Below are 27,019 nucleotides of genomic sequence, written 5' to 3'. Positions count from 1 at the left end.
TCCAATATTCTGAAAGTATGATATTAGGTTATCATGTCTTAACGTGTTGTTTGACTGTACTTAGAACTGTCATGAGACACATATGGCCTATTTTCTCCAGGCTGGAAATCCCTAAAATAATAAGTATCCTGCATCAAGGATGCTTCATTTTATATAAGGAGGCTATTAAAGTCTGTACTGAGTATGCATAAAAGCAGTTATCACAATTGTATTGTTATTAATTTTAGTGAGAGATGTTATAAATTTTCTTCATTTAGTTTAGTGTGGACTCTACATTAATATAAGTTAATATTATGCTGTGATATGCTCCTTCTATTTTACATTATTAAAAACTTTATTGAAAAATGTTGAAGTTTTTAAAAAGTTCCTTTCTTGTGAATATTATCTTGTGATTTTTGTCTCGCAGTTCATTATGCAATGAATTATATTCATCTGTTGAGGCAGTACTGCCTCTTGATAATGTAGGATTTATGACCTTCATTAGAGTATTTATTTAAACCATTTTATAATCTCTATAATATTTACTTGTTGGTTTATTTATTAATTGTGTGGGCACTTATGCATAGTATGCAAATACGAAATGTAGCATGTGGATGTGTGAAAATTAGAGGTCAACTTGCATTGTATTTTTCATTTCACCATGGAGTCCCTAGGATAAAACTCAGGTCACAATGCTTGGCAGAAAGTCATTTTAGCCACAAAGTAATCTCAAAGCCTGTGAATGGTCTTTTTGATGTGAACTTTTATTCTGTTTTCAAATGTTTTACCAAGGTTTTGAAAATCTATTTTTATCGGTGAGACTGCCCTATAATGTTCTGATTTGTCATTTCTTGTTTCAAGGTAACACCTCACTTGCTTCTTAGAAAGAGTTGTGACATTCCTTTCTTATTTAAATGGCACAGTTTAAAAAGCACTAATGTTAACTCTTTAAAAGTCTGGCACAATTTAGCAGCGCCTGCATCTGTACTTGGATTTATCTAAATGATGAATTTTTTTATTCATCTCACTGATTTTGTAAATACTTTAAATTATCTCACCTTTTAAAACTGTGACATGTGTCTCACTTTCTTTTTTCTGTTACTATGTTAATTAGTCTCATAAAAGAAACTAAGGAAGAAGAGGTATATTCTGTCTCATACTTAAGGGGTAAAATCCATCAAAGTAGAAAAACCAAGGTAGAAGGAGTTTGAAACAACTGGACATGTCACATCTGAAATCAAGAGGCAGACTGAAGAATATGGTCAGCAAACTTTCTTTTAGGTATACACTCCAAACGCCAGCCCAGGCTTGATAATTTTCATGTTTGCAAACCATAAGATGCATCAATAACTTAGTCATCTTAGATAGTTTAAATTTTTAATATAAACACTTGTAGCAATAAGTTCTCATCTCTCTGGACTGTTTTCTTTGCATCCTATGTGTTTTTTGTATTGTGTTTTTATTTTCATTCAATTGGAGAATAATTTTTGTTGATTTCTTTGATAGGTTATTTATCATTTAATAGAGTGTTGTTTAATCTCCAAAATTTTATGTATGTTTTACAGTTTTTATTGATCTCCATTTTAGTCAGACTTCCCTATGATCTGATGAAATATATATGTGTGTGTGTGTGTGTGTGTGTGTGTGCGCGCGCACGGGCACAAAGAAAATTATTCTGCCATTTTATATCACATAGAGAAATTTCCATGAACTGCTTAGAACATTTATTTTGCAATCTCTGAATTAAATGTTCCATTTATATGTATGAGATCTTGCTGATCTCTGATATTATTTAACTCAGATAGTGTATCTTTTTGTTTGGATAACCTATTATTGGTTACTGTGGTGCATTAAAGTCAACCCTTAGTGTTGTATAATAGTTAATCTGTATCTTTACAATATTGATTTTATGAAATAGGAATTCTTGTTTTCTGTGTGTAGATGTTTAGAATTGAAGTATTATTTTGATGAATGGATTGTGCACTAATCAGTATAAATTGATCTTCATTATTTCTTATAACTTATTTTAATATATACTACATTTTCCAGATATTGAAATAACAAATTCACTTGCTTCCTAGGTTTTGTAGCTATAGTTTCATGTGTAATGTGAGTATTTTTAATTATTTATTTATCTATTTATTTATTTTATATCTCAAATGATGCCCTCCTCCAGGACTTTCTCCCAGGGTTCTTAACTCCATCCACCATCACCTTCACCTCTGAGATGTGCACCTCCCCTTGGGCATTAAGTCTTTATAGGATTAGGGAAATCTTCTCCCAATGAGACCACACCATGCAGTCCTCAGCTACATATGTGCCAGAAATCATGAACCATGTATGCTATCTGCTTGGTGTCTTAAGTCTCTAGGAGCTCCCAGTAGTGCAGGTTAGTTGACACTACCGGTCTTCCTTTGGGGTTGTCATCCCCTTCATCTCCTTTGTCCTTCCCCTAACCCTTCCATATGGTTCGCTGGCCTCCATCCATGGTTGGTTGTCAGTATCTGCATCTGTCTCAGTCAGGTGCCCGTAGAGCCTATGATAGGCTCCTGTCATGTATATGTTTTGTGTCTGTGTTACATTACTCAGGATATTTTCTAGCTCCATCTATTTGCCTGCAAAATTCATGATATCCCCATTTTTAATAGCTGAATAATAGTATTCCATTATGTAAATGGACTATGTTTTCTACATCCATTTTTCCATTGAGGGACAACTGGGTTGCTTCTAGTTTCTGTTCTGAACATAGTGGACCATATGTCCTTGTGGTATGGAGCATATTTTGGGTATGTACCCAGGACCTGTATAGCTGGATCTTCAGGTAGAATTATTTCCAATTTTCTGAGGAACTGCCAGATTGATATACTAAGTGGTTGTACTAGTTTGCAAACCCACCAGCCATGGAGGTATGTTCCTCTTTTGCCATATCCAAACCAGCATGTGCACTCACTTGGGTTTTTAACTTAGTCATTCTGATTGGTGTAAGGTAAAATCTGAGGGTTGTTTCGGCTTGCATTTCCCTGATAACTAAGGATGTTGAAAATTTCTTTAATCACTTCTTGGCAATTCGAGAGTCTTGTTGAGAATTCTCTGTTTAGTTCTGTACCCCATTTTTAAATTAGGTTCTTTAGTTTGAGGGAGTCTAACTTCCTGAATACGTTTTTTGGAATGTAGGGTTAGTGAAGATCCTATTGACAGTGTCTTTTTCCATACAGAAGCTTTTCAGTTTCAAGAGGTCCCATTCCCATTTATCAATCATTGATCTTAGAGCCTTAGCCATTGGTGATCTGTTCAGGAAAATTTCCCATGTGTCAGTGCTTTCGAGTCTATTTCCCACTTTCTCTTCTATTATATTCAGTATATCTGGTTGTATTTTGAGGCTCTTGATTCATGTGCACTTGAACTTTGTGCACAGAGGTGAATATGGATTGGTTTTCATTCTGCATGCAGACTGCCAGTTAGACCAGAACTATTTGTTGAAGATGCTTTCTTATTTCCACTGCATGGTTTTGGCTTCTTTGCCAAAGATCAAGTGTCCATAGGTGAGTGGGTTTTATTTCTGGGTCTTCGATTCTATTCCATTGATAGACCTTTCTGTCTGTGTAATAATACCATCTCTGTTTCTTTTCACTATTGCTCTGGAGAAGAGCTGGAGGTCAGGGATGGTGATTTCCCCCAAGTTCATTGTTTGTCTAACCATTTTATGTTTCCATATAACTTGAGCTCTTTCTATGTCTAGTTATATTTGGAGTTTTCATAAGGATCATAAATCTATAGACTGGTTTTCGATAAGATCACCATTTCACTATTTTTTTTTCCTACCCGATCTATACAAGGTCTTTCCATCTTCTGAGACTTTCTTTCTTTGCTTCAGCTATGTTCTTGTCATGATCTGTCATTCCTTGGTTTAACTCTAGAATATTTTATATTACTTGTAGCTATTAAGAAGGGTGTTGTTTCTCTAATTTCTTTCTCAGCCATTTATCATTTGTATTAAGGAAGGCTTCTGATTGGTTTGAGTTAATTTTGCTGACAATGGTTATTAGCTGTAGGGGTTCCCTGGTAGAATTTTTGGGTTGCTTATGTATACAATAGTATCATTGGAAAAGAGTGATCTCCTTTTGCTCTTGTTCTTCTGGCTAAAACTTCAAGTACTATACTGAATAAACAGAGAAAGAATAACCAGCCTTATCTTGTCTCTGATTTCCATGGGATTGCTTCAAGTTTACCTTCATTTAATTTGATGTTGGCTGTTGGTGTGCTGAATATTGCTTATGTTATGTCTAGGTATGTGCCTCAACTTCCTCATTTCTCCAAATCTTTTAAACATGTAGGGGTGTTGGATTTTGTCAAAGGCTTTTTCAACATCTTATGAAGTGATCATGTGATTTTTATCTTTCATATTGTTTAAATGGTGGATTATCTTTATGGATTTTCAGATGTTGAACCTTCCAGAGATCCTTGGATGAAGCCTAGTTAATCATGGTGAATGATACTTTGATGAGCTCTTAGATTTGGTTTGCAAGAATTTTATTGATATTCATAAGTGACATTGATCTGAAGGTCTCTTTCTTTGTTAGGTCTTTGTGTGGTTTAGGTATCAGAGTAATTGTGGCTTCATAGAATGAATTAGATAAGTGTTCCTTCTATTTTTATTTTGTATTTTGAAGGTTAGTTTTTCTGATCTTGATTTTCCTTTGAAATGTGATATCTGTCTAGAAAATCACCCATTTTATCTAGATATTCCAGTTCAGTTGAATATAGACTTTGATAGTAAGATGTGATGATTTTTTTTTTAATTTTCTCATTTTCTGTCTCCCTTTAAATTTCTGATTTTGTTAATTTGAGTATGCCTATGTGCCTTCTAGTTAGTCTACAGGTTTATCTATGTTGCTGATTTTCTCAAAGAAGCAGCTGTTGGTTTTGTTCTTTTTGTTTCTAGTTGGTTGGTTTCAGCCCTGATTTGACTGTTTCCTGTAGAATGATGTCATTATGCAGGTGAAGGCAGATATAGGATAAAATGAGGTCTGTCATTGGACAAGAAGGAAGGAAGGGTGGGAGAGAAGTTTTAGAGAGGAGGAGGAGACTGGAGTGAAAGAGGAGAGAGAAGCATCTGAGAGAACAAGAAGGTAGATGTTAATATTTCTTTCTGTACATTTACAGGTTGCTATGAATATTCTTAAGGGATAGGTATGTACAGGGATTTGTATGTCTAGATGGACAAGTATATCTTTGGATTAGAGGCTATTGTGTTGTAAGTTCTTTCATGTAGCAATTTAATTGATTTCAAGAGAGTATGTGATGACTGGAAACATTAAGCTGCCATGGAATTGGGATGTGTATGTCTGGCATGGTGGCAACCTGCCTTGGGAACGAGACAGGTAGAGAAATTGTTGCCAGGCTCAGAGAGTAGACATAGGCAGTGTGATATGGGATGGAGCAAAGCGGGCAAGACACTTTGCTGACTGAGATGAAGATATTTACGGGATCTCATGAACCACTACAGTGACGGACCTAGTGAGGGGATAAAAGAAGCCTTTAATTTTAATTACAGCAACAATTTCCTGTGAACTACTCTTCTTGGATGTGTTTGCTTCCTTTTTCCCTAGAGCTTTCAGTTGTATTAGTTGCTATTATAGGATCTCTCCAATTTCTTTATAAAGGTTCTTAGTGTTATAAATTTCCCTTTTAAAATTGCTTTCATGGTTTCTCACATTTGGGTATATTTTGCCTTCATTTTCATTGAAATCTAGAAAGCCTTTATTTCTTCCCTGAACAACATATCATTGATTAAAGAGTTGTTCAACTTCTATGAGTGTGTGGGTTTTCTGTTACTTCTATTGTTGAAGTCTGTCCCTATTCTACAATGATCTGATAGAATGCAAGTGGTTATTTCAATCTTCTTGTGTCTGTTGAGGCATCTGTGATCATATGGTCAATTTTGGAGAAGGTTCTGTGAGGTGCTGAGAAGAAAATACGCTCTTTTGTTTGGAGTTAACAGGTTCTGTAGATATATTAAATCCATTTGGTCCATAACTTCTGAGAGTTTCACTTTCACTATGTCTCTGTTTAGTTTTTATTTTAATGGCTTGTCTACTGGTAAGAGTTGGGTGTTGAAGTCTCCCACTATTATAATGTGAGGTTCAATGTGTGTTTATAGCCTTAGTAAAGTTTCTTTTATGAATGTGTGTGCCTTTGCATTTGAGGCATAGATATATAGATGTTCAGAATTATGACTTCAACTTGGTTGATAACTATGAAGTATGAAGTGTACTTCCCCATCTCTTTTGATTAATTTTGGATATTAGAATTGTTACTTGGGATTTTTCCAACTGGTTTCTTGCGATTATTTACTTGGAAACTTTTTTCTATTCCTTTACTCTGAAGTAATGCTTATCTTCTCTGTTGAGGTGTATAGCAGAATGATGTATCCATTCTATTGGCCTGTATCTTTTCTGGTAGGGAATTGAGTCCATTGATATTGAGAGATATTAATGACCCATGATTATTAGTTTCTGTTATTTTGTTGCTGGAGGTGGTAGTGTGTGTGTGTGTGTGTGTGTGTGTGTGTGTGTGTGTGTGTGTAAGAGAGAGAGAGAGAAAGAGAGATTTGCACAGAGGTTATGCACACATGTCAGGAACATTTCCATGTGTGATCACTTATATTTATTTGTAAAATACGGTTTAAAATGTTATGTGCCTGGAGACATTCTGATTGGAGAAAATGCTTAGAGGTTTATTTAGAAACTTTAGTGCCTATACTTCCACAGAATTCTGTGTTTTTTACCAACGTTGCCTTAGTTACAATTAGAAAGCAAGGATTAACAAAAAAAAAATCCCAAGTAACAATTATGTGCTGTTTAAATAACTGTAAAATTTAAGTGATATTTTTCTTTAAAAGAAAATATTAGAGAGTAGATACTGAATGCTTCCTCTGTATTTTAGACCCTCAATATTTGGCTGGGGTTAGCAACCCATGGTGTATCTTTGCAAGTGTTCAGGCATCAAGGCGATCCGATACAAAGCAGAATGAAAAAAGGTGATGTAGTGATTTTTTTCTCCCTCAGCAGATTTAGAAAAGATGTCAAGTGCACGCTTAATGCAACATAGAAAGGAATTTAAACTGCCGAAAGGAGTACAATGTACATTAGTGCAGAATTTCACTCTGAGGTGTAATTTTAATTTAAGTGTAATGGCTCCACAAAGTATTCTTTGTGCCTGCTGTGCATAATAGTATTAGAAAAGAACATGTCCATTGTATTGACTGCTTTGGACATTTCCTTGATTAGGAGAATTACACAGTTGCCATAGCTGCAACAACAAATGTGTTAAGAGTCTACTCATTCTTCCAAGATGGGATAACTAGGGTAAGTTTGTATTAGTTTTCTACTTTTCCTCTTTTAGTTCTTTTCCTGTGGGAGCTAGTCTTTTATATGCAATAGTATTAGGGATATTTTTGTCTTCACAATGTAAGCAAACCCACAGGTTGAAGAAACAAGTCCATATAGTTGATTTAAAGAGCTGTTGTGAGATGATAACTATCAAACAAACATCTTAGGATCATCAACAGTGCTCACCAGCACAGCACAAGCAAAAAATTCTTATGTTTAGTCATTGTGTAAAAGAAGTTGCCTGTGTGAGTCTCTATTTTAGCTATTAAGTGGGATTATAGTAGGAAACATTCTTATTTCTTTAATATCAATATCTTCTTGGCTTGGTATGTAGTGATAATTTTTGTATTGTGTCTTTGATATTTTTGTCACAAGGCAATTTTACAATGATTCTAGTCAAAAAAATTTTTCTGAATGTAGAGGCAAGTATTTAGCAAGTAGTAACAAAAGCTATGTTACTACTTAAACTATTAAACTTATACCATTAAACAAAATTGTATGTTAAATAAATAAATAAATAAATAAATAAATAAATAAAGTGTAGACACTGTGATCAATTAGATATCCGTAAAGAAAGATACCAAGATTGGGGATTATATCAAAAATCCACTTCAGAGTAACTTTTGTTGCTTCATTTGTTATTCTTTTTTTAAATTAATAAATTAATTTAATCACTTATAATCTCTGAGCTCTGTGGAACGTATGGCATTCGCTATTGGATGAATCTCTTCAGATGACATTTTGTGAGGTTCCTGTCTGAAAGCATAATAGAGCAGCATTAACAGTTTCAGAGGATCATATACTCTATGTATTTATGAAATTTGAATAAGCTGTTAAATTCTAAAAATCAACTCGGTGGATTTCACAGGTGTGTTTATGTCAGGAACACATATTCAAATGCCTAGGAACATGTTGTTTGAAAATGAATAGGAAACATTTTGTGAGAGTTCTGGAAACCTGATGTTAGGAAAGTAGCTCCTTTTTTTAAATTTGATTTTTTCTTGGAAATTTTATGCATTTAAATTTCAAGTTTATCTCCTTCAGCCTCTCTCCGATACCCCCTCCCTCTTCTCCCTGCTTCTATAAGGATGGTTCCACTCCCACTCACCTACTCCCACTGCAATGCCCTGGCATTCCCCTATATTGGGGAAATGAACCTTCACAGGACCAAGGGCTTCTTCTCCTATTGATGCTACACAATGACATCCTATGCTACGTATGTGGCTAGAGTCATGGGCCCTTCCATGTGTACTGATTAGTTTGTGGTTTCCAACATGCTGAGAAAGAAAGTAGGGTAATGATACCCTTCACAATAGACAAAAATAGTATAAAATAGCTTGGTGTGACTCTATGCAACAAGTGAAAGATCTCTATGACAAGAACTTCAAGTCTCTGAAGAAAGAAATTGAAGATCTCAGAAGATGGAAAGATTTTCCATGCTTATGGATTGGCAGGATTAATATGGTAAAAATGGCCATTTTGCCAAAAAACAATCTATAGGTTCAATGCAATTCCCATCAAAATTCCAACTCAATTCTTCATAGAGTTAGACAGAGCAATTTGCAAATTCATTTGGAATAACAAAAAACCCAGAATAGTGAAAACTATTATCAACAATAAAGGAACTTCTGGGGGAACCACCCTCCCTGACAGAAAGCTATATTACTCCATAGAATCAAATAATCCGGTAAAAATGAGTGAGGTAAAAATGGGGTGCAGAGATAAACAAAGAATTCTCAATTGAGGAATAGTGAATAGCTGAAAAGCAGCTAAAGAAATGTTCAACATCCTTAGTAATCAGGAAATACAAATCCAAATAAACATGAGATTCCACCTCAAACCAGTCAGAATGGCTAAGATAAAAACTCAGATGACAACAGATGTTGGCAAGGATGTGGAGAAAGAGGAGCACTCTTCCATTGTTGCTGGGATAGCAAACATTTAGAATTTAACCAAGTGCAAAGTTGTTTAATGGCTTTTACTCCTAACGCTTTGTTTTGTTTCATTATATAACCTTTTATTTCAAAAATAATTTTATTTCTTTCCCTGGCTGGTACCTTTGTGTTGATACACGTTTTCCTCTTTTTTTCTACAGCATGTGGAATAGTTACTGGTAAGTTACAGGGTTTCACCCTTGGTCCTGCCAAGACTTGACAACCCTATGTAGGGAAATGTCAAGGTGGGGAGGCGGGAAGTGGTGGGTGAATGGATAGGGAACAACCTCATATCAGGGTAAGGGGAGGAGATAGGGGACAGGAAACTGAGAAAGGGCATATCATTTGAAATGTAAATAAATAAAAAAATCAAGTAAAAAAGGAAAAGAATGTTACAGGGCTTCAATTAGCATTTGAAGATGGACTAAATAAAATTAATCCATAGGTATTCATCAGAGATGACAAATTTTACTTGGTAAGTGGTATTCACTCACATTGTACTAACATTTTTTTTTTGGTTCTTTTTTTCAGAGCTGGGGACCGAACCCAGGGCCTTGTGCTTCCTAGGCAAGCGCTCTACCACTGAGCTAAATCCCCAACCCCGTACTAACATTTTTAAATTCTTACTTAACCTAAAATTTTCACTGAATCTTCCTTTTACATTTTAGAGGTTCTTTTTCAAAAATCTCATTATTTTGAATCATGAAGCCCTATAAATTTGCTTCATGATTCTTCATCTTCCTTGTTCATTGTACCATGTTCCTATCATATTGGATATTATAAATAAGAACATTTTTGATGGGTTTCACTAATTTAGAAAATCATAGTACATATTGCCTGATATTTCAAAAATTCCATTGACATAAATATCTATTTTTATAAAGGACAAATTCTTAGTACAGTCAAAATTTGTCCTTTTAAGTTATATTTTTAAATTGATATTTACTGTGGCTTTGGCATAGCAAGATTGCTAGTATGAGAAATCTTTGTTTTAACTTTAAGGCTGTTTTTATAAAATATTTTGGGTACAGAATGGAAATAAAATAACTGTTTCTTTTAAATCACAGAAAGACCAATGTATACATATTATCAAACCTGTAATCGAGTTGGTGACTGTTAATTGAGTTGTACAGTAAATTCATTTTTGTCTTGTTGAACTTCCAAGTATTTAGAGAAATGAAAGGAAGAACAAAGAAATCCTGATGTTTAAAGTTTAAGAGACAAAAAAAAAAAAAAAAAGAGTTCTGAGTACTGAACTGTCTAATTTGAATTGTCATTTGAAATCTGAGTGCCATCTGGTGGCCAGTCTGGCCCTATAGGGATAGATAGAGACATGATTACTACAAGAGAATTTGTGTTTAACATGAGTGGATGTTTAGGAAAGTTTGCGATCCTTACTTTATTACCATCAAGTCAAAAAGAAAAAAAGATTTAGAACATAAGCCTAAAGGTTGTAGAAAGACGAGACTCAGTGATATTATTTTTTATCTATTTTTCTATCCTATTCTTTTTAATATTGGTCATAGATTTGCAGATGGATTAACTAAGTACCAATATCCATGCAAACATTCCACATTATTTTCTAATTTGTGTACCATGATTTCCTATTCTTTGAAAAAAAATTATCAAAATGTGAGGTCTATCAGTTCCAGAAGGAAAGATGACACGACCTAAAGAATTCATAGTTTACAGAAAAAAATAGAAAATGGACAGTTAAAACACCTGCAGTATGACCAAGACAGTTGTAAGTAGTCTACATATATTGCTATAGTAAATATTGCCAAAGGCTTGTAGGTCACACCCATTATTATGCCCATTTAACATATGGGAAAACCAAAGCTCCAGTAGCGTTAAGTGGCAGATGCCACTTAGTGAGATAAGGTGATTGCACTTTAGGGACTCTATTAGCTTTTTTTCTTACTGATACCGCACTTACTGTGAAAAGGGTCTTTGAGAGACAATGAAGATCTAGAGGTCTTCAATGATGAGCCGTTTCTATGGTATGAATACAGAGAGTTTAGATGGTTAGCAAACAAACAAGCAAACAACTTTTCTGTGCACTTTTAAATGCCAATTATTTTAAGTAGTTTTGGCTTTGTAGGCCATCCATGTTTGATCTGTGTTACATTTTTTGTTACTTATTGTGAGCCACACACTTTATTGCTGCACTCCAAGCTCTAAACACTGAAACCTCCTTCCTGTCTTCCTCCCATGCTTGTCTCCACTCACTCCTTACTTGAGAGTACCACAGGAATAATTTCAAAAAGAGGACTCAGGGGATCTTCTCTCATTGACAGAGCTAGGGACGGTATCATTCATTGTAGCTGAGAGCAGAGTTAGTTATTGAATAGTGTCTCTTTGTGTTAAGGTATTATAACAGTTTAACAGAAAATTGCTAAAGACATCCCATGTTCTAATATTTTTAATTAATTCCATTCAATCATATTGTGTGCACACTTTTGCAAAGAGACTTTTTTTACTTGGGCTTTGTGCGTTGCAGCACTTAGATAGCTATCTTCTCTTCCCATATATATTTTGTCCTCTGTAACTTTGCTGGTTTACTAGAATATTTAAATTCTCATTTGCTGACCTATTTATTCAATACATAGTTTTAGATTTACTTCATGCACTATTAAAGAGAAACAGGAGCAGAAACAGACATTATCCCCACATCTAGATTATTTTATTGGCATTTTATAAGTATGGACATTCCTAAAAGATGACTCATGGAATTGGGAAGATGATTCAATTGGTAAAGGATTTTTAACAAAAATTGTGAGTTTCTGAGTTCAGTACCCTAATTATCCACATTACCATCTGGGTGGAATAATGTTAAACTGTAATCCTAGCACTAGAGACAAACACAGGTAGATCCCTCGATCTTTTTGCCAGTTAGTCTATCAATACTGGTAAACTCCAAGCTCAGTGACAGACCCATCACAAAAAGTAAGGAGGAAGAATGACTGAAGTAAGACTCAAACATGGATTCCTGTCTTCCATGCGTACATCTAAACACACGAGCAACTGAATCCAGGTAGATGCATGCACACATGCATGCACATGAACATACAGACACACACACGCACACACACACACACACACACACACACACACACTCATAACACCACTGTTAAAATAAAGATAATATTCCAATGTATTAAGTGACACAAAATTGTGAAACTACTAGAAGCTTTGCTCAGAGATTTACATTTGTTTTCAAGATGAAAACAACCCATCTTCCTTTAGTGAGCTTTGCCAGGTGCCTAGGCGTCAATCCTTTCTCATTGCCTTTACTCATGTGTGCAAGTAACTTAGATTAAATAACTTAGTTAATCCTTCATTCTGAACTGCAAAAGCTGACATTTATTTGATGGATACTCCTTGATTATTTTAGTAAAACTTATATTAATCATTTCATAGTTTTTATTATGAGGAAGATAATGCATTAGTAAACTATCATTACATATAAAGATTTTCTTTACTATATATGAGATGCTGACCTTCAGGAAACTCTTCATGTATATTTGCTCAAGACCTCCATATCATCCCATTCTTCTTGGTCTTCTAGCAAAAATATTCCACTATTTTCATAGGATGTTTACAAACTTCTGTCCTGAGCATCTAGTACAAAATTTACTAATATAATGAGTACTCAATATTTTTGTGAATAAGTAAGTATAAAAGGAAGTTAATATGGATCCTGGAAGGATTCCTACTTTATTTAAAATTTTTCAGTATATTTCTAACAATAATTTTCCAAATACTTTGATAAATTTGGTATTAATTTAAAACTTGGTATCTTTGATTTTTTTTTTACTTTTATCCAGGGGTAACCTACTTCCCTTTTGTTCCTCTTTATCTCTTCCCAAACCTACATTTTTATAATAATTTCTACAAAATATCATTTTTGTTGATAGGACATAGTTTTCTTACATTTTTAAAGGATCATAATAAGGAAAAGATAGAACTTCAGGAGCAAGCTTCTAGCAAAAAGAGCTGGATAATTATGAATCACAAGCTATTTTAAACACAAATATGGATATATATTCATATATATATGAATCACATTTTTAATAAAATCATTATAACTATTCATGAATTCTATAACTGTTTTCATAATTGTGCAGTCTCCTTTGATTATTGTGACAAAAACAAAACAACAAACTAAAACAAACATAGAACATTGATTATCCACAAAGTCAAAACTAGTTAAAATAATTAGTTCTTTCTGGAAAATGATAACAACTGAGAAAAGTTATATTTGCTTGTTTTAGCCAGTTTCTAATAATGTCTGTCTTCATACTTTATAAATGACCTACTTTAAAAAGCTTTATACTTTGAATGTCACTCAAAAAACATTTGGGGACTCATTTTGTGAGTAAATGTCATATAAATAAGAAGAAGACCGTCTCAAAGGAGTAATCATTTACCTCACTGTCACATACACATATTTAATAAGATTTATTTATAGTACAATGAGTAAAGTTTTTCCTCAATATTGGCTCTGAACTGTGCAAAAATTACCAGTTCTTGCTATTCATATTTCAGATAGTTTAATAAAGATGTTATCAACATGAAGAGATAAACTACAATTTTGCACAGTCTTCCACAGAGCACAAATTGGTAGGCACTGCAAATAACACCATAGAACTCAATGGGGTTGCTGTAAACCAAAAAGAACTGTAAATAGTTCCTTTAAATATAAAATATAACTTGTTTGTGAATTTGTGAAACAGAAAGAACTCTGGAAGTTTTCAACTCGTGCGCCATAAGATTTCCCCTCTTTGTTTTTTCTCTCAGAATATACATCCCATAGTAACACTGACTCACTGTCTTACCTAGCATTGAACTTTCCATTGACAATAATGTTTGTCCTGGCAACGTGCAAGAGTGGCATTAATGTAAGGGTAGTAAACAACCACTTATTGCTTGAATTTAATGTCTATCCCATAAGAAAAACTCATTGTTGTTACCATTAACTAGAGCAAACTCTTGTGGTTACCTAAGTAATATGTCTTAAGGGAGAACCTAGGACTCTTATTAAGCTAAATGCATATGGTGTTGAACTGCTCTGTAAGTTCTCATCTTTGTAACTATAAAATAGTGTATCTCTCAACTTGTATCAGAGAACACCTTCTTTTGTAGTAGATGGTAGCCAACATAAATATGTAGAAAAGGAGAGAGTGTGGAGTATTCAGCTTGAAATAGGCCATCTGTTTTAGAGTCTTCACACCTCTAATACTCAGGGATAATTATGGAAGAGAAAGCAGAGAAGTCATGTGTCAGTAGTAGTGCGTATCTGCAGTGAAACAATATTTACTGCGCATTTTATAGATGGAGCTATAGTATCTGTAATTGTATGCATGTGACTTGCACAACATCAAGCCAGTTACACCCTCAGTATGGATGGAGGAATAGCTCACGAAGTCACAAACCTAGTAGAAGATTTACTGAAAACTGGTGCTGCTAGAGGGTAGGAGAAAGCAGGTTCTTCAGGAACATGGCAATTGAGAGGTTACCTTTGCTGTAGTATGTGGTCAAGATACTGATAAGATAAAAAGAAATATAACAAACACAATCAGCTTTTTGTCAACATGACCCAATAAGTCTATTACCATAAAACTAGTAGATATCCTTTATTGTTTATCCCTAACAGCTCATCTTAGGGCTGGAGGCTCTAAGGTAAAGAACACTGACCTCTCTTCCAGGGGTCTTGAGTTCATTTCTCATCTTCTATTTTTGGTTGTGAGCCTAGCCTTTAACAACTGAGCCATTTCTCCAGCCCTCATTTCTCATCTTAATATCACAGTGGAACAGTATAGTTTTCAAATTCCCACAGTCTTTAATAATTCAAGCACTTGTTTGGCTGTGGGTGTTTGAATCTGTTTCCATCAGTGGCTAGATGAAGCTTCTCAAATACAGTTATACTACTCTCCTGTTTACAAGCACAGCAAAGTATCATTCATAATGCCAGGGGTTGGCTCTCTCAAATGGATGGGTCTCAAGATATGGCAGTGGTTGGCCATTCTCTCTATCTCTGCTCCATCTTTATCTCTGCATTCCTATAGTTAATACAAAATTTGAGTCAAAGGTTTTCAATACTTACAGATTAAACTAATCTAGACTCATTAGGATCACAGAGACTGTACCACACTAACCAAGAGTACGCATGGGCTGGACTTAGACCCTATATACATATGTAGCAGATGTGCAACTTGATTTTCATGAGGGTCCTGATCAAGGAGAGTAGCATCTATCTCTGACTCTGTTGCTTGCCTTGCGATCACTTTCTCATAGCTGAGCTTCCTTTTCTGTCCCTAGTGGAAGAGGATGCAGTTAGTCCTGCTGAGACTTAATGTATAAGAGGTTTGGTCCCTATTGGTTCCTTTCTCTGAGGAAAAGTGGATGGGTAGCTAAGGGAGGTATGTCAGGGTCTAAATCAGTGGAGAGGAGGGATGGGGTCTACAATCAGATTGTAAAGTGAATAAGTAAATAAATAAATAAGGAAAATTCAAATACTTTAAAAGTTCAGTCTTTTTAGCATACCTAACTTCTTTAAAAGTCCAGTCTCTCACCTGTGGGTTCTTGTAAAATCAACAACATATTTCTTATTCAAAGAGGAAAGAACCAGTACACAGTCATAATCATATTGAAGTAAAGTCAAAGTCTAATAATATATGAATAGCTCAATGTTTAATATTTGCAAACTATTTATGATCTTCTGAACAACCAAAGGCTTGGTTGTATTGATCTTTATAATTCTGTCTTCTATAACACATATCTTCTCTTGTCGGCACAAGATAGTTCCACTATACACATGCTTCTGTTCTTGGAGGCCATTTCATGTACATAGCACGTGAAATATTTTTGGAATGTCAAAGTAACTAATATTTTATTTACTCAAAGGTCTTTCCTGGTCTCTTTCAGTCACAAGCCTCAGCTTTTCTCCTGTAACTTTTTTTTTTTTTTTTTTTTGGTTCTTTTTTTTTTCGGAGTTGAGGACCCAACCCAGGGCCTTTGCGCCCTAGGCAAGCGCCTACCACTGAGCTAAATCCCATCCCCTCTTGTAACTCTTAAATCTAGCAATTTTCGTGTTTGTACAAATGCTTCTCTAGTATATGGTCAACTCTTACATATTAGCAAGTTAGAGGACCAGCTTAAGATGAAGCCAGTGAGCATTGCATGGCAACGCTTCTGTGTGATAATCCTGAAGAAAAAGTATCCCAGAAGATTTTGTCTGAATGATTCTGATCTCTTAATAATCACAGCCTAGTACTCATCCCATGCTGACCAGAATCCAAATATTCTTAAGTCAAATATATGACACAAATGGTTCTGATAGAGTCACTTTTTCCCCCTGAAACTACACTTGCATTTCTCTCAACATTCTTATTTTTCAATATTCCCCACCCAATAGAAAAGCACAGTAATCATAGAGTATTCCATGATTTTCCAGCCCAAAGCTTCCACAACCATCCCTAAAGCATGGCTGTCAGATCTGTGTACCAACATCCAATTAATTTGGTACAAATTTTTGTACTAGTTTCTCTATTGATGTGATTAACACCATATCTGATTTGTAGTTGTCGTGAAGGAAAATCAGGGCAGGAACTCAAGAAAAAAAAAATAACTGGGGCAGAATCCATGATGAAATACTACTTACTGGCTTGTTCCCCATTGATTACTCAGTTTGCATTTTCATACAAATCAAAATCACCTGCACTAGGATGGCTCTACTCATAGTGGGCTATCTCCTCACAACAGACAACATTTGAGACAATGTTCATTGACTTGACTATAGGCCAATTTGAGCAATGTACCTTTTCAATTGATCCTTTCTCTTCTCGGATATTCTGATTATAATTTTGTCAACTTGACACAAGCTAGAGTTATCTGAGAAGAGAAAAATTATAGCTAAGCTATGCAAAGCTTAGCGGGCCATATTCTTCATGAATTCATCTATTTATTTATGTATTGCATGTATACTGTGTGGTGTATGTAAATATGTGTATGTGTATATGGCTGCATGTATATGCTTATACTGTGATGAGTTGAGTATGATTTCAGTCGTTATTCAATGTACTCATTGAAATGGGCTTTCTCAATTGAACCCAGACTTTGCTAATACAGTTATTCTAGGTAGCTGTTTTGCTCTGGTGACACTCTTTATTCACTTTGCTAACAGTGGAATTAGAGGCAGTTTGTCAGGCCAAATTGTCATATTCTTGGATCTTAGGTATGTGTGGCAAATGCTTTATCCATTAACCTATTTCCCCAGTGCTGCCTCATACTTTAAAATGAATATAATGCTATTAACTAAAATTAAAATGAATAGCTAGGATATAATACAGTTCTATAATATTCATTTTGCATATGTGAAAGTCTGGTTGAATCCCCTTTAACACAAGTTAAATAAATAAATCAGTACATAAGTACTATATGTCTCATATACTCTTAATGCATCTTCAATCCACTTCTAGCTTAAGAAAGATACATTAATGTGTGTATCTTTATCCTGTCTCTGTTTCTTGAAATGTTCATTTCTTACTTTCTTATCTTTAATAGTTATTTCCTTTACTATTAATTATGTTTTGTACACAAATCCACTACCCAAAAATAGGAAGGAAGGAAGGAAGGAAGGAAGGAGGGAAGGAAGGAAGAAAAGAAGGAAGGAAGATCAGAGACAGTGTTAAAGCAATTTATGAAACAACAGCAACATAATGCATTTTGCAAATAAAAAGAAATTCATAGAGATGTATAGCATTAAGAATTGGAAGTATGTGTTTGAGTGACAATGCTATTTTAGCATTGCAGTGACTTTTTATTTGTAGGTAATTCACAATAAAGTGATTTTTAAAAATTATCACTGACACTTCAGACACTTATAATACATTTACTTAGCCAAGAAATTTCATGACTTTGTAAAAGAACCTTCTAAATAAATATTTTTCTCATTAACTGTCATAACAGAGGATGCAAAACGTGTTGGAGATGATTAAATATGATCTTCACTGGAGAAATGCTTGCTTTCTGAAACAATTTCCTAACAGAGTTACCATATTTAACTACTGATCTTCTTTCAGAAATCTTCTTTAAGTTACCTTTAAGTGAAAATCAAGTTATTTTCCATTAGTATTTCATTACATAAGATTCACAAATACTGGTGTTCTTAGTTACACCTAAACCACAAAGATATACTCATTCCATTAGGACCCTTATGGATAAAAAGTACACTTTTGTTTTATTAATTGTGTTATTTTAAATCTCTATTTTTCACATGTAAACATAACTGGTAAACAGATATAAGATCTGATAGAAAGAATAATTTTCAAAATACGTTCACATCCTATGTTCCAGAACCTGGATTGTGTGTTGCTTATACAGAGAAAAAGAAGAAGGAGGAGGAGGAGGAGGAGGAGGAGGAGGAGGAGGAGGAGGAGGAGGAGGAGGAGGAGGGAGGAGGAGAAGGAGAAGAAGAAGAAGAAGAAGAAGAAGAAGAAGAAGAAGAAGAAGAAGAAGAAGAAGAAGAAGAAGAAGAAGAAGAAGAAGAAGAAGAAGAAGAAAAGAAAGGAGGAGGAGGAGGAGGGTAATGATTGAATACAATTTCTCATGTTTCTGATCTTACAACCTCCAGATGAGTGTAGTGGAATGCCATTGTTTAACCTGATGGTCACAATCTGATCCCAGTCCTCAAACTGGTATAGTAAGATCATAAATGTCTCATGCAGAAAGTTGATACAAAAATACTTGGTCATTGTTGTTGGTTTTGGGGAGGGGCAGTGGCCAAAAGCTTGGGAATGGAAACATGTCTGCCCAAGCACCTCCAAAACAGTTGATTTGAACTAGCCAGCCAGCATTCAGAAAGAGAAAGTGTGAGCTTATGCAGCAATAAGCCGCTGAGATAACAATAACATCAGAAAAATAAAAGTTACATTCACAGTAAGAGGTTTTTGTTTGTTTATTTATTTATTTTTTAATTTGGGGAGATATTGAAAAGATAGTGGCTGAATATAGAGTCACAGGAAGATCAGTGGGATTGGGATGCATGGTGTGAAATCCACAGTCAATGCAAAGTTAAAGAAGTAAACCAGTGTGTGTGTGTGTGTGTGTGTATGTGTGTGTGTGTGTGTGTGAGTGTGTGTACATATGTATGTATATGTGTTGGGGAGCACTAGATTTATGCTAGTAGAAACTGAATACACATTCTTACCAAAGATAACACAAAGTAAATAAAGTATCTTCTCTTATACTGTGATGTGAATTAACTACAATGTATCCCAATGTGAATAACTAGGTAAGCAAGCAAAAACTGTTGAATATTATTACTTTTAGATTTGTCAGTCAAATGCTAATTATGTATGATACCAAAATACTCTTGTTAGCTCCTGGAATTTGTTCAAACTGTCTGATAGAAGCCAAATATGGAGCCTTAATTGTCACTTAATTCTGGCCTGTACATTACTCTGACACCTGACATCCATATAAATGCAAATCATGGAAATCTACTTTTAGAAATCATATGAGAAGCATTTCTACCAGTCTCTTATGCAGTTGTGTCTGGCACAGTGCTCCTCTACCTTTCTTCTTCTTTGTCAAGCACTGAACTAGGCTTCAATTCCAAGCGCCACCCTTCCCTTCCTAGCCTGGCTGCCTCCGCTGCTGTTTGTAATCATTCTCTTGCTCTCTGTGTTTGAGCCTAATCATTCTGGCACACTTCATACATGAGTCAACACGAGTGTATATTATATCTGGGAATACAGCAATGTTATTTGCTTCAAATTTCACTGCGGTCGATACCATAGAGAGCCAAGGACAGTTGCTTAAATACAGTCAGAAATAGTTTGTGTTGGGTGGGTCCAAATGCAAAACATCTCCACTATTGATGATGTCAATATAAATAATTTTTTTTAATTTTTGTTTTATCTTCTTTTTGTCTCTTTGTATTGACTTACTTGACTGCCCAATGCTGACAAAGAGCAACATGTTATGTGTACATAGGGTAAGGTCAGTGACCAGAATACATAGGATTGTATTCTAGAAAGTAAACATTTTTATTGAGCCAACCAATAGTATCTAAACAGATTTGGAGAAGATAATTTAATTTTTATAATTCAAAAGTAATTTAAGACTTGCTACAGAAAAATGCAAAAGATGCTACAGTTGTTCATTGAATTTTATCCTCTCAAAGAAGTCCAAATTTAAGAGAACCTGAAAAGATTGTACCCTACTATACCTTCTGTAATTTTTTAAGTATTTCAATATAAGGCTCAGTTACCAGAATCACCACAAGAAAGGAAAAACATTTTGATTTTCAGTGAGATTAATGTATCAGGAAGCCTTCTGCTCAAGAAGAGACTCTCCTTCTCAGTTTGAGAAAGTTACTTGGCTTATTATTTACCTCTATATCTTTTATAATATTTAAGGCAAAGTTAGCAATATTCTTAGTAAAGTGCAAATAGAAGGCCATACATGAAAATAATAGAAATGCCCTTGCCATCCATTTTTATCTCTGTCTCATCCCTAAAACCTTCCTAACTGCACTAGTTTCTTTTGGTGACATATTTAGTTTAACTAAGGCCATCTGTGTTACTATTAGAAATGCACTATTTGCTGGATTTTTTAAGCCAAATGGGTTCCTGTGTTTAGAGAGGAAGTGGATATGGTGCTATGATCTCCCACACCTAGAAAAGAATCTCTCATTGTATTCCTCTTGAACATGAGAAATTAGTCTTCTTTACCTGAGTCTCACTAAATATATTAATTGCACTTCAGTGTATTCCCCATACCCATCAGTATATAACCAATAAAAAAAGAAACTCACTAGTATATTCACAGACTGTCTCTTTACTTGGCTTGCTTAGGTTTCTTATTTTTTTTTGTCTTGTTGCAGTAAAAATTTCAAACCAAATAAGTACCACGCAAAGAAAATGCAACTCAATTACTATTAATACAAACTGCACGCCTAGATTGGGCAGATCTACACTACATTACTCTATTCCCCAGCTATGAGATCCCTTATAACTGGAGGTTTCTTCAGTCCATGTGTTTCTGTGCCATTTCCATTTCTCCTCCTCCATTGTCCGTTCTCTCTCCCCTCCTCTCTAAAATTTTTCATCTCCACCTTCCCTTGCACTGCCCAATCACCGACACTAGCCTTTTATTTTACAAGTTAAAATGGGGAGATGGCTCCATTAAAGTTTGTTTAGTTTTGCGCTCTCTCTCTCTCTCTCCCTCCTCTCTCTCTCTCTCTCTCTCTCTCTCTCCTCTCTCTCTCCTCTCCTCCTGTGTTTCTGGGTTTTGTCTGTATTATTGGAGTTCTTTGTTCATATTACATGAATAGAAAGGTGGGAGGTGCAGAATGTCTTGGAGGAGTTGTAGGAGAAAAAGGATAACCTGCATAGTGTATCAAAATATTTTTAATAAAACTATTTTGACAACAGTGTTTTTAAAAGAGTCTTCATTGAAATTAGAATAGGGTTTTCTCAGATAGTTTAAGTTTTACAACTGTTGTGTATGTGATAAAGGCAAGGTAAACTTATATACTATTTAAACATTTAATAGTACATAATTCTAATTAGCATTTCTTTTAAGGCATTATTTCTGCAAGTACTGTTTCTATACTCTATTGAATATTACATACATGAGATTTGTATATATAAAAGATATTTTAACCTTTAATATAACGTATGGTAAGTGTTCAGCATAATGGCTTAAGCCATTCTATGGAGAATGAAACAGCAGACAGAATTGATACCTTCCCAATGATTGAAATAAGCAAGGGGAAATGAATGTTAGCATTATGGAATCAACAGCACATAATTACAAGATAAAAGTCCTGCAAAATAAAAATGGATTTCACTTTGAACATTTATATTTCACGATAATTTTACCTTCTCTTTCAGGTTTCTCTTGCATTTCTGAATTGTCCCATACCAGAATAAAATTATAGACTATGACCTATCTTCTTAAGCAAATTCTACAAAGCATAGAGAAAAGAAAAATAGAAGCAAAGAGTAAAATTATGGTTGTCATTTACAAGCCAAGGGAGGAAATATAGAGAAATAGGTCAAAGGATACAGGGCTATTGTTATGTCAGATGGTTATGTCTAGTGACCAAACAGTAGGCAAGGGAAGAAAGCTAATAATATTGTGTATCAAAGATTTGCTTGAAATGGGGATTTTAGTTGCTTTTACTAAGAAGGTGATTATTTGACTTGATCAATAGTATCCATTTTCTTGACGTCAGCAATTATTTTACTGTGCACATTTATATAAAATATCTCATTGTAAAATTTAAATATATGCAATAACATTTAAAATATCAAATGCTAATTAATTTAATCCAGATGAAAAATAAGGTTGCTTTTTAGAAATAATTGTTGCCAGGTATCTCTGCGGGCTAAATCAAAATATGAATACAATATAACATAATTAAGCACACACACGCACACACACATACACACACACATATACACACACATACACAAACACAAACTCGCATACTCATTTCAACAAGAAAATGCTAGCAACTCTACAGGATTCTGGGTCATTCTTACCTTGCTTCTGGCAGTGTAGTGTCTATTTCTTAAAGTAAACTAAACATGTTATGACAATGTGCCTCAGCTATTCAGGCCCCTAAAATCAATGCTCCCTATTCATCAGAGTAGATCATTATAAAAATGAATGCCAAGCCACAACTGATGAAAAGTAAAACTGATGGAGTATATCACAAAAGTCCTGGATGGAGGATTTCTGTCCATACTTCCATTACTTCAAAAATAAATTATAAGAGAAAGATGATACCAAAAATAATATCTGAATCGGAACCATATTCAAAATGACCTTTGAATAGTCAGAAATATTGCATGTTTTGGGAGTCATTACTAATTGTGGAAGTAAAAGCAGAAATCACAAACACATTACCCTAACCATTCAATAGATAAAATCTAGGATGCTAACTGCTTCAGAGAACTACAACTTGGCCTCATTAGTGGAGAGAATAGAAAAGGCTATGGCTTGTCAAAAGTCTTTGAAATCTTTGCAGTGTTATCCCACTTGCAGGTTAAGGAAAGTTTGGCATTATTTCATGCCTGAAATAATTTTTCTGTGTCCCAGAAAAAGAACTTTCAGGTCTAGAAAGGTGGATCAAAGGTGAAAGCAGTCTTACAGAGGGCCTAGGGTTAGTTTGCAGTACCCATGAGATGGCTCACAACATCTGGAAACATCAGATTCAGGGCCCGTAATCCTGTCATTTGTCTTTTTTGGGCACCAGTTATATACACAATGAACCTAAATATATTTGGGAAAATACTCTTACATATAAAATAGAAATAAATAAGTATTTTGTTTAAAAGAAGAACTGACCTTTGTTTTTTTTTTTTGTTTTTTTCTAAAAGCAATAGCAATGACTGAAGCATCAATGTCTCCCTAATATTTCTTAATAAGTCGTATGGATAAGGGTACTTTTCAGCTATTTAGATAAAACGTTGACATATAACATAGGAAATAAGTTTCAGGGGCATGGATGTTTTAAAACTGACAACTTGCACTTTGTCTTGGAGAGAAGCCTCATCTCTTTACAAGTCTCTGGAAAGATAGTCTGAACCAAAGATTAGCTCAACCTTCGCTTGATGGGAGCTGCGATGGTGTGTATATGCTTGGCCAAGGAGAAGCACTCTTAGAAGGTGTGGCCTTGCTGGAAGAGGTGTGTCACTGTGGGGTGGGCTTGGAGACGCTCCTCCTAGCTGCCTGAGGGTGCTAAGTCTGTTCCTGGGTTCCTTCAGGTGAAGATGTAGAACTCAACTCCTCCTCACCATACCTGCCTGAATGCTAAGAAGCTGCCATGTTCCAACTCTGATGATAATGGACTGAACCTCTAAACCTATGAGGCAGCTCCAATTAAATGCTGTCCTTTATAAAACTTATATTGGTCATGGTGTCTGTTCACAGCAATAAGACACTAACTTAGACAGGAGCTGAATTTTTTTTTATTAGTTTTACTTTTTAAATCCACTCCTATTCTACCCTGCCACAGTTCCACATCCCATTCCCCCTTCTCTCTGCCCCCAAGAGGATGTCCCACCCCACTCCTTCAGGCCTCTCCATTCCCTGGGTCCTCAAGTCTCTCTAGGGTTACCAGCCCTGACATTAGCTCCTTTGGCCTTCAGACCAATGCTGTCAATGTTAGCTAATGATTTGAACAGTAACTGCTATGAGCAACTAGAGATGACAGGTAGAGTCTGCAGGAGTGCAGTGTGTGTATAGGGGAGCTCAGGGATGAAGAGAGGAGCTGCAGCAGGCAACAGCCACCATAGCTTCTATAACAATAATTTCTATCAACTGAGCTGAATGAAGGTATAATTCACTATTTTCAAATAAAATTTCAATAAATTATATTATTTCCACAGAGAAAGGAGCATAATACAATTTAATTTTACTACAGTTCTGGTATTACAATATAAAGACATGGCTTTTCTCATCCCATTCTAGGTTAGATTATTGTGTCTCCTCCCTGAATCACCTTATTGATTCAGGTTCATGAATCACATAAAGACAGGGCTAATAAAAACTGAAGAGCATGTGAGAAAGATTGTGTGCCAGCCATTCACGCTTACTCCCAGACTGCAGCTCTAAAGGTTGCTTCACTGCCCTGTTCCCACAGCCTTGTCCTGAATTTTCTTATATTCAACTGGATAAGAGTGTTTTTTCTGCTGGTCTTCCTATGGAGTTATCCTCCTTCTCAACTCCTTCCAGCCCTTCCCTAAGTAAATCACAGGGGTGCCACACTTTAGTCCATTGGTTGGATATAAGTATCTACCTCTGTCTCATGAAGGTGCTTGTTGGGTCTCTAGGAGAACAACCATACTGTGCTCCTGTCTGTAAGTACAACATAGCATCAGTAATAGTCTCAGGTCTTGGAGCCTCCCCTTGAGATGGATCCCAAGCTGCACCCATCACTGAACCTCCTTTCGCTCAGTTCTTCTCTATCTTTGTCCCTATAGTTCCTCTAGACAGGAACAATACTGTATCACGGTTTTTGACTGTGGGATGGCAACCCCATCTCGCCACTCGATGCCTGTCTTTCTACTGAAGACCGACTCTGAATTTCAAGAGATCACTCAGCATTGCTTCAGATAGAGACATGGTAGTTTTTCATAAGAGTGAACACTAAATACTTGAATCCTTCCAGCTCCTACATCTGGGGCCATAACAAAGGAAACATATTTTGACAACAAAAGACAGTGGTAGCGAATGTGGAAGGCAGTTTAGGTACTTTAACTGTAATACATATCAGCCCAAACATCCATCACAGAAAGCAACATAAAATCTAGCTTTGGCTTATTCTTGCAGTGTAAAACTTCTTAGCTAAAATTAGAAACAGGCAAGAATAGGATGATATGAGCAAAGGCATAAACGGTCCATGTCTCACAGAAAAGAAGTTACACACTATCATTCATTTTTATGGCCTTTAAAAGAGGCACAGTTGGCCTGCATGGAAAAGAAACCGAGCAGCTATTATCTGCAGATATGGCTACAGGAATCTGTTAAGAAGAAACAGAGTTCTCAGAGGTGATGCTAATAATTTTACTTTAAGCAATTTGGTATACTCTTTAAAAGTTTACCTTTTTTTAATCTTTATTAACTTGAGTATTTCTTATTTACATTTCAATTGTTATTCCCCTTCTAAGTTTCTGGGCCAACATCCCCAACCCCTCCCCTCCCCTTCATATGGGTTTCCCCCCCATCCTCCCCCCATTACCATCCTCCCCCCGCAACAATCCGTTCACTGGGTATTCAGTCTTTGGGACCAAGGGCTTCCCTTCCACTGGTGCTCTTACTAGGCTATTCATTGCTACCTATGAGGTCAGAGTCCAGGGTCAGTCCATGGTATAGTCTTTGGGTAGTGGCTTAGTCTCTGAAATCTCTGGTTGGTTGGTATTGTTGTTCATATGGGGTCTCTAACCCCTTCAAGCTCTTCAGTCCTTTCTCTGATTCCTTCAACCAGGGTTCCGTTCTCAGTTCAGTGGTTTGCTGCTGGCATTCGCCTCTGTATTTGCTGTATTCTGGCTGTGTCTCTCAGGAGCGATCTACATCCGGTTCCTGTCGGCCTGCACTTCTTTGCTTCATCCATCTTATCTAGTTTGGTGGCTGTATATGTATGGGCCACATGTGGGGCAGGTTGCCTTTAATTTGACATTAAACGATATAAGCATCCGTAAAACCTGTTTAAGGACACGATATTTAAATACTTAGGAGAAACTGAGATCTTGATGATAAAATATTTTAAAACATCCCAACACACACACACACACACACACACACACACACACACACACACACACACACACACTAGTTCATGAGTCAAAAAGAACAGTCTGGCATTCATGAGACAAAGGATGAAGCACATCCTTGGTTTGGAAGAAGACATTTACTATCTAGTTTCAATATTCTTTACTGTATTAAATGTTAGTGATGCTTTAAAAATTCTACACTCATACAATAAAGTTAGAGACTTTACCTTGGACCATGAATGATATGTATGATGTTAGAGTCAAGATAAGCTGATCTCTATATGAATGCCGGGAGGGAAAGTACTTTAAAATTCACCTTCGTCTTGTAGTGATGATTCTTAAGGGTTTAAGCACTACCTTAACAGAGTTAACATCGTTTGCAGAAGTATCAATGCCATCACTTGCTGTTTCATCATAGATTGTC

The sequence above is a fragment of the Rattus rattus genome, chromosome 1 (assembly GCF_011064425.1).
Source record: "Rattus rattus isolate New Zealand chromosome 1, Rrattus_CSIRO_v1, whole genome shotgun sequence".
In the NCBI taxonomy this organism is placed as follows: domain Eukaryota; kingdom Metazoa; phylum Chordata; class Mammalia; order Rodentia; family Muridae; genus Rattus; species Rattus rattus.
Note: the sequence above shows the minus strand (reverse complement) of the source record.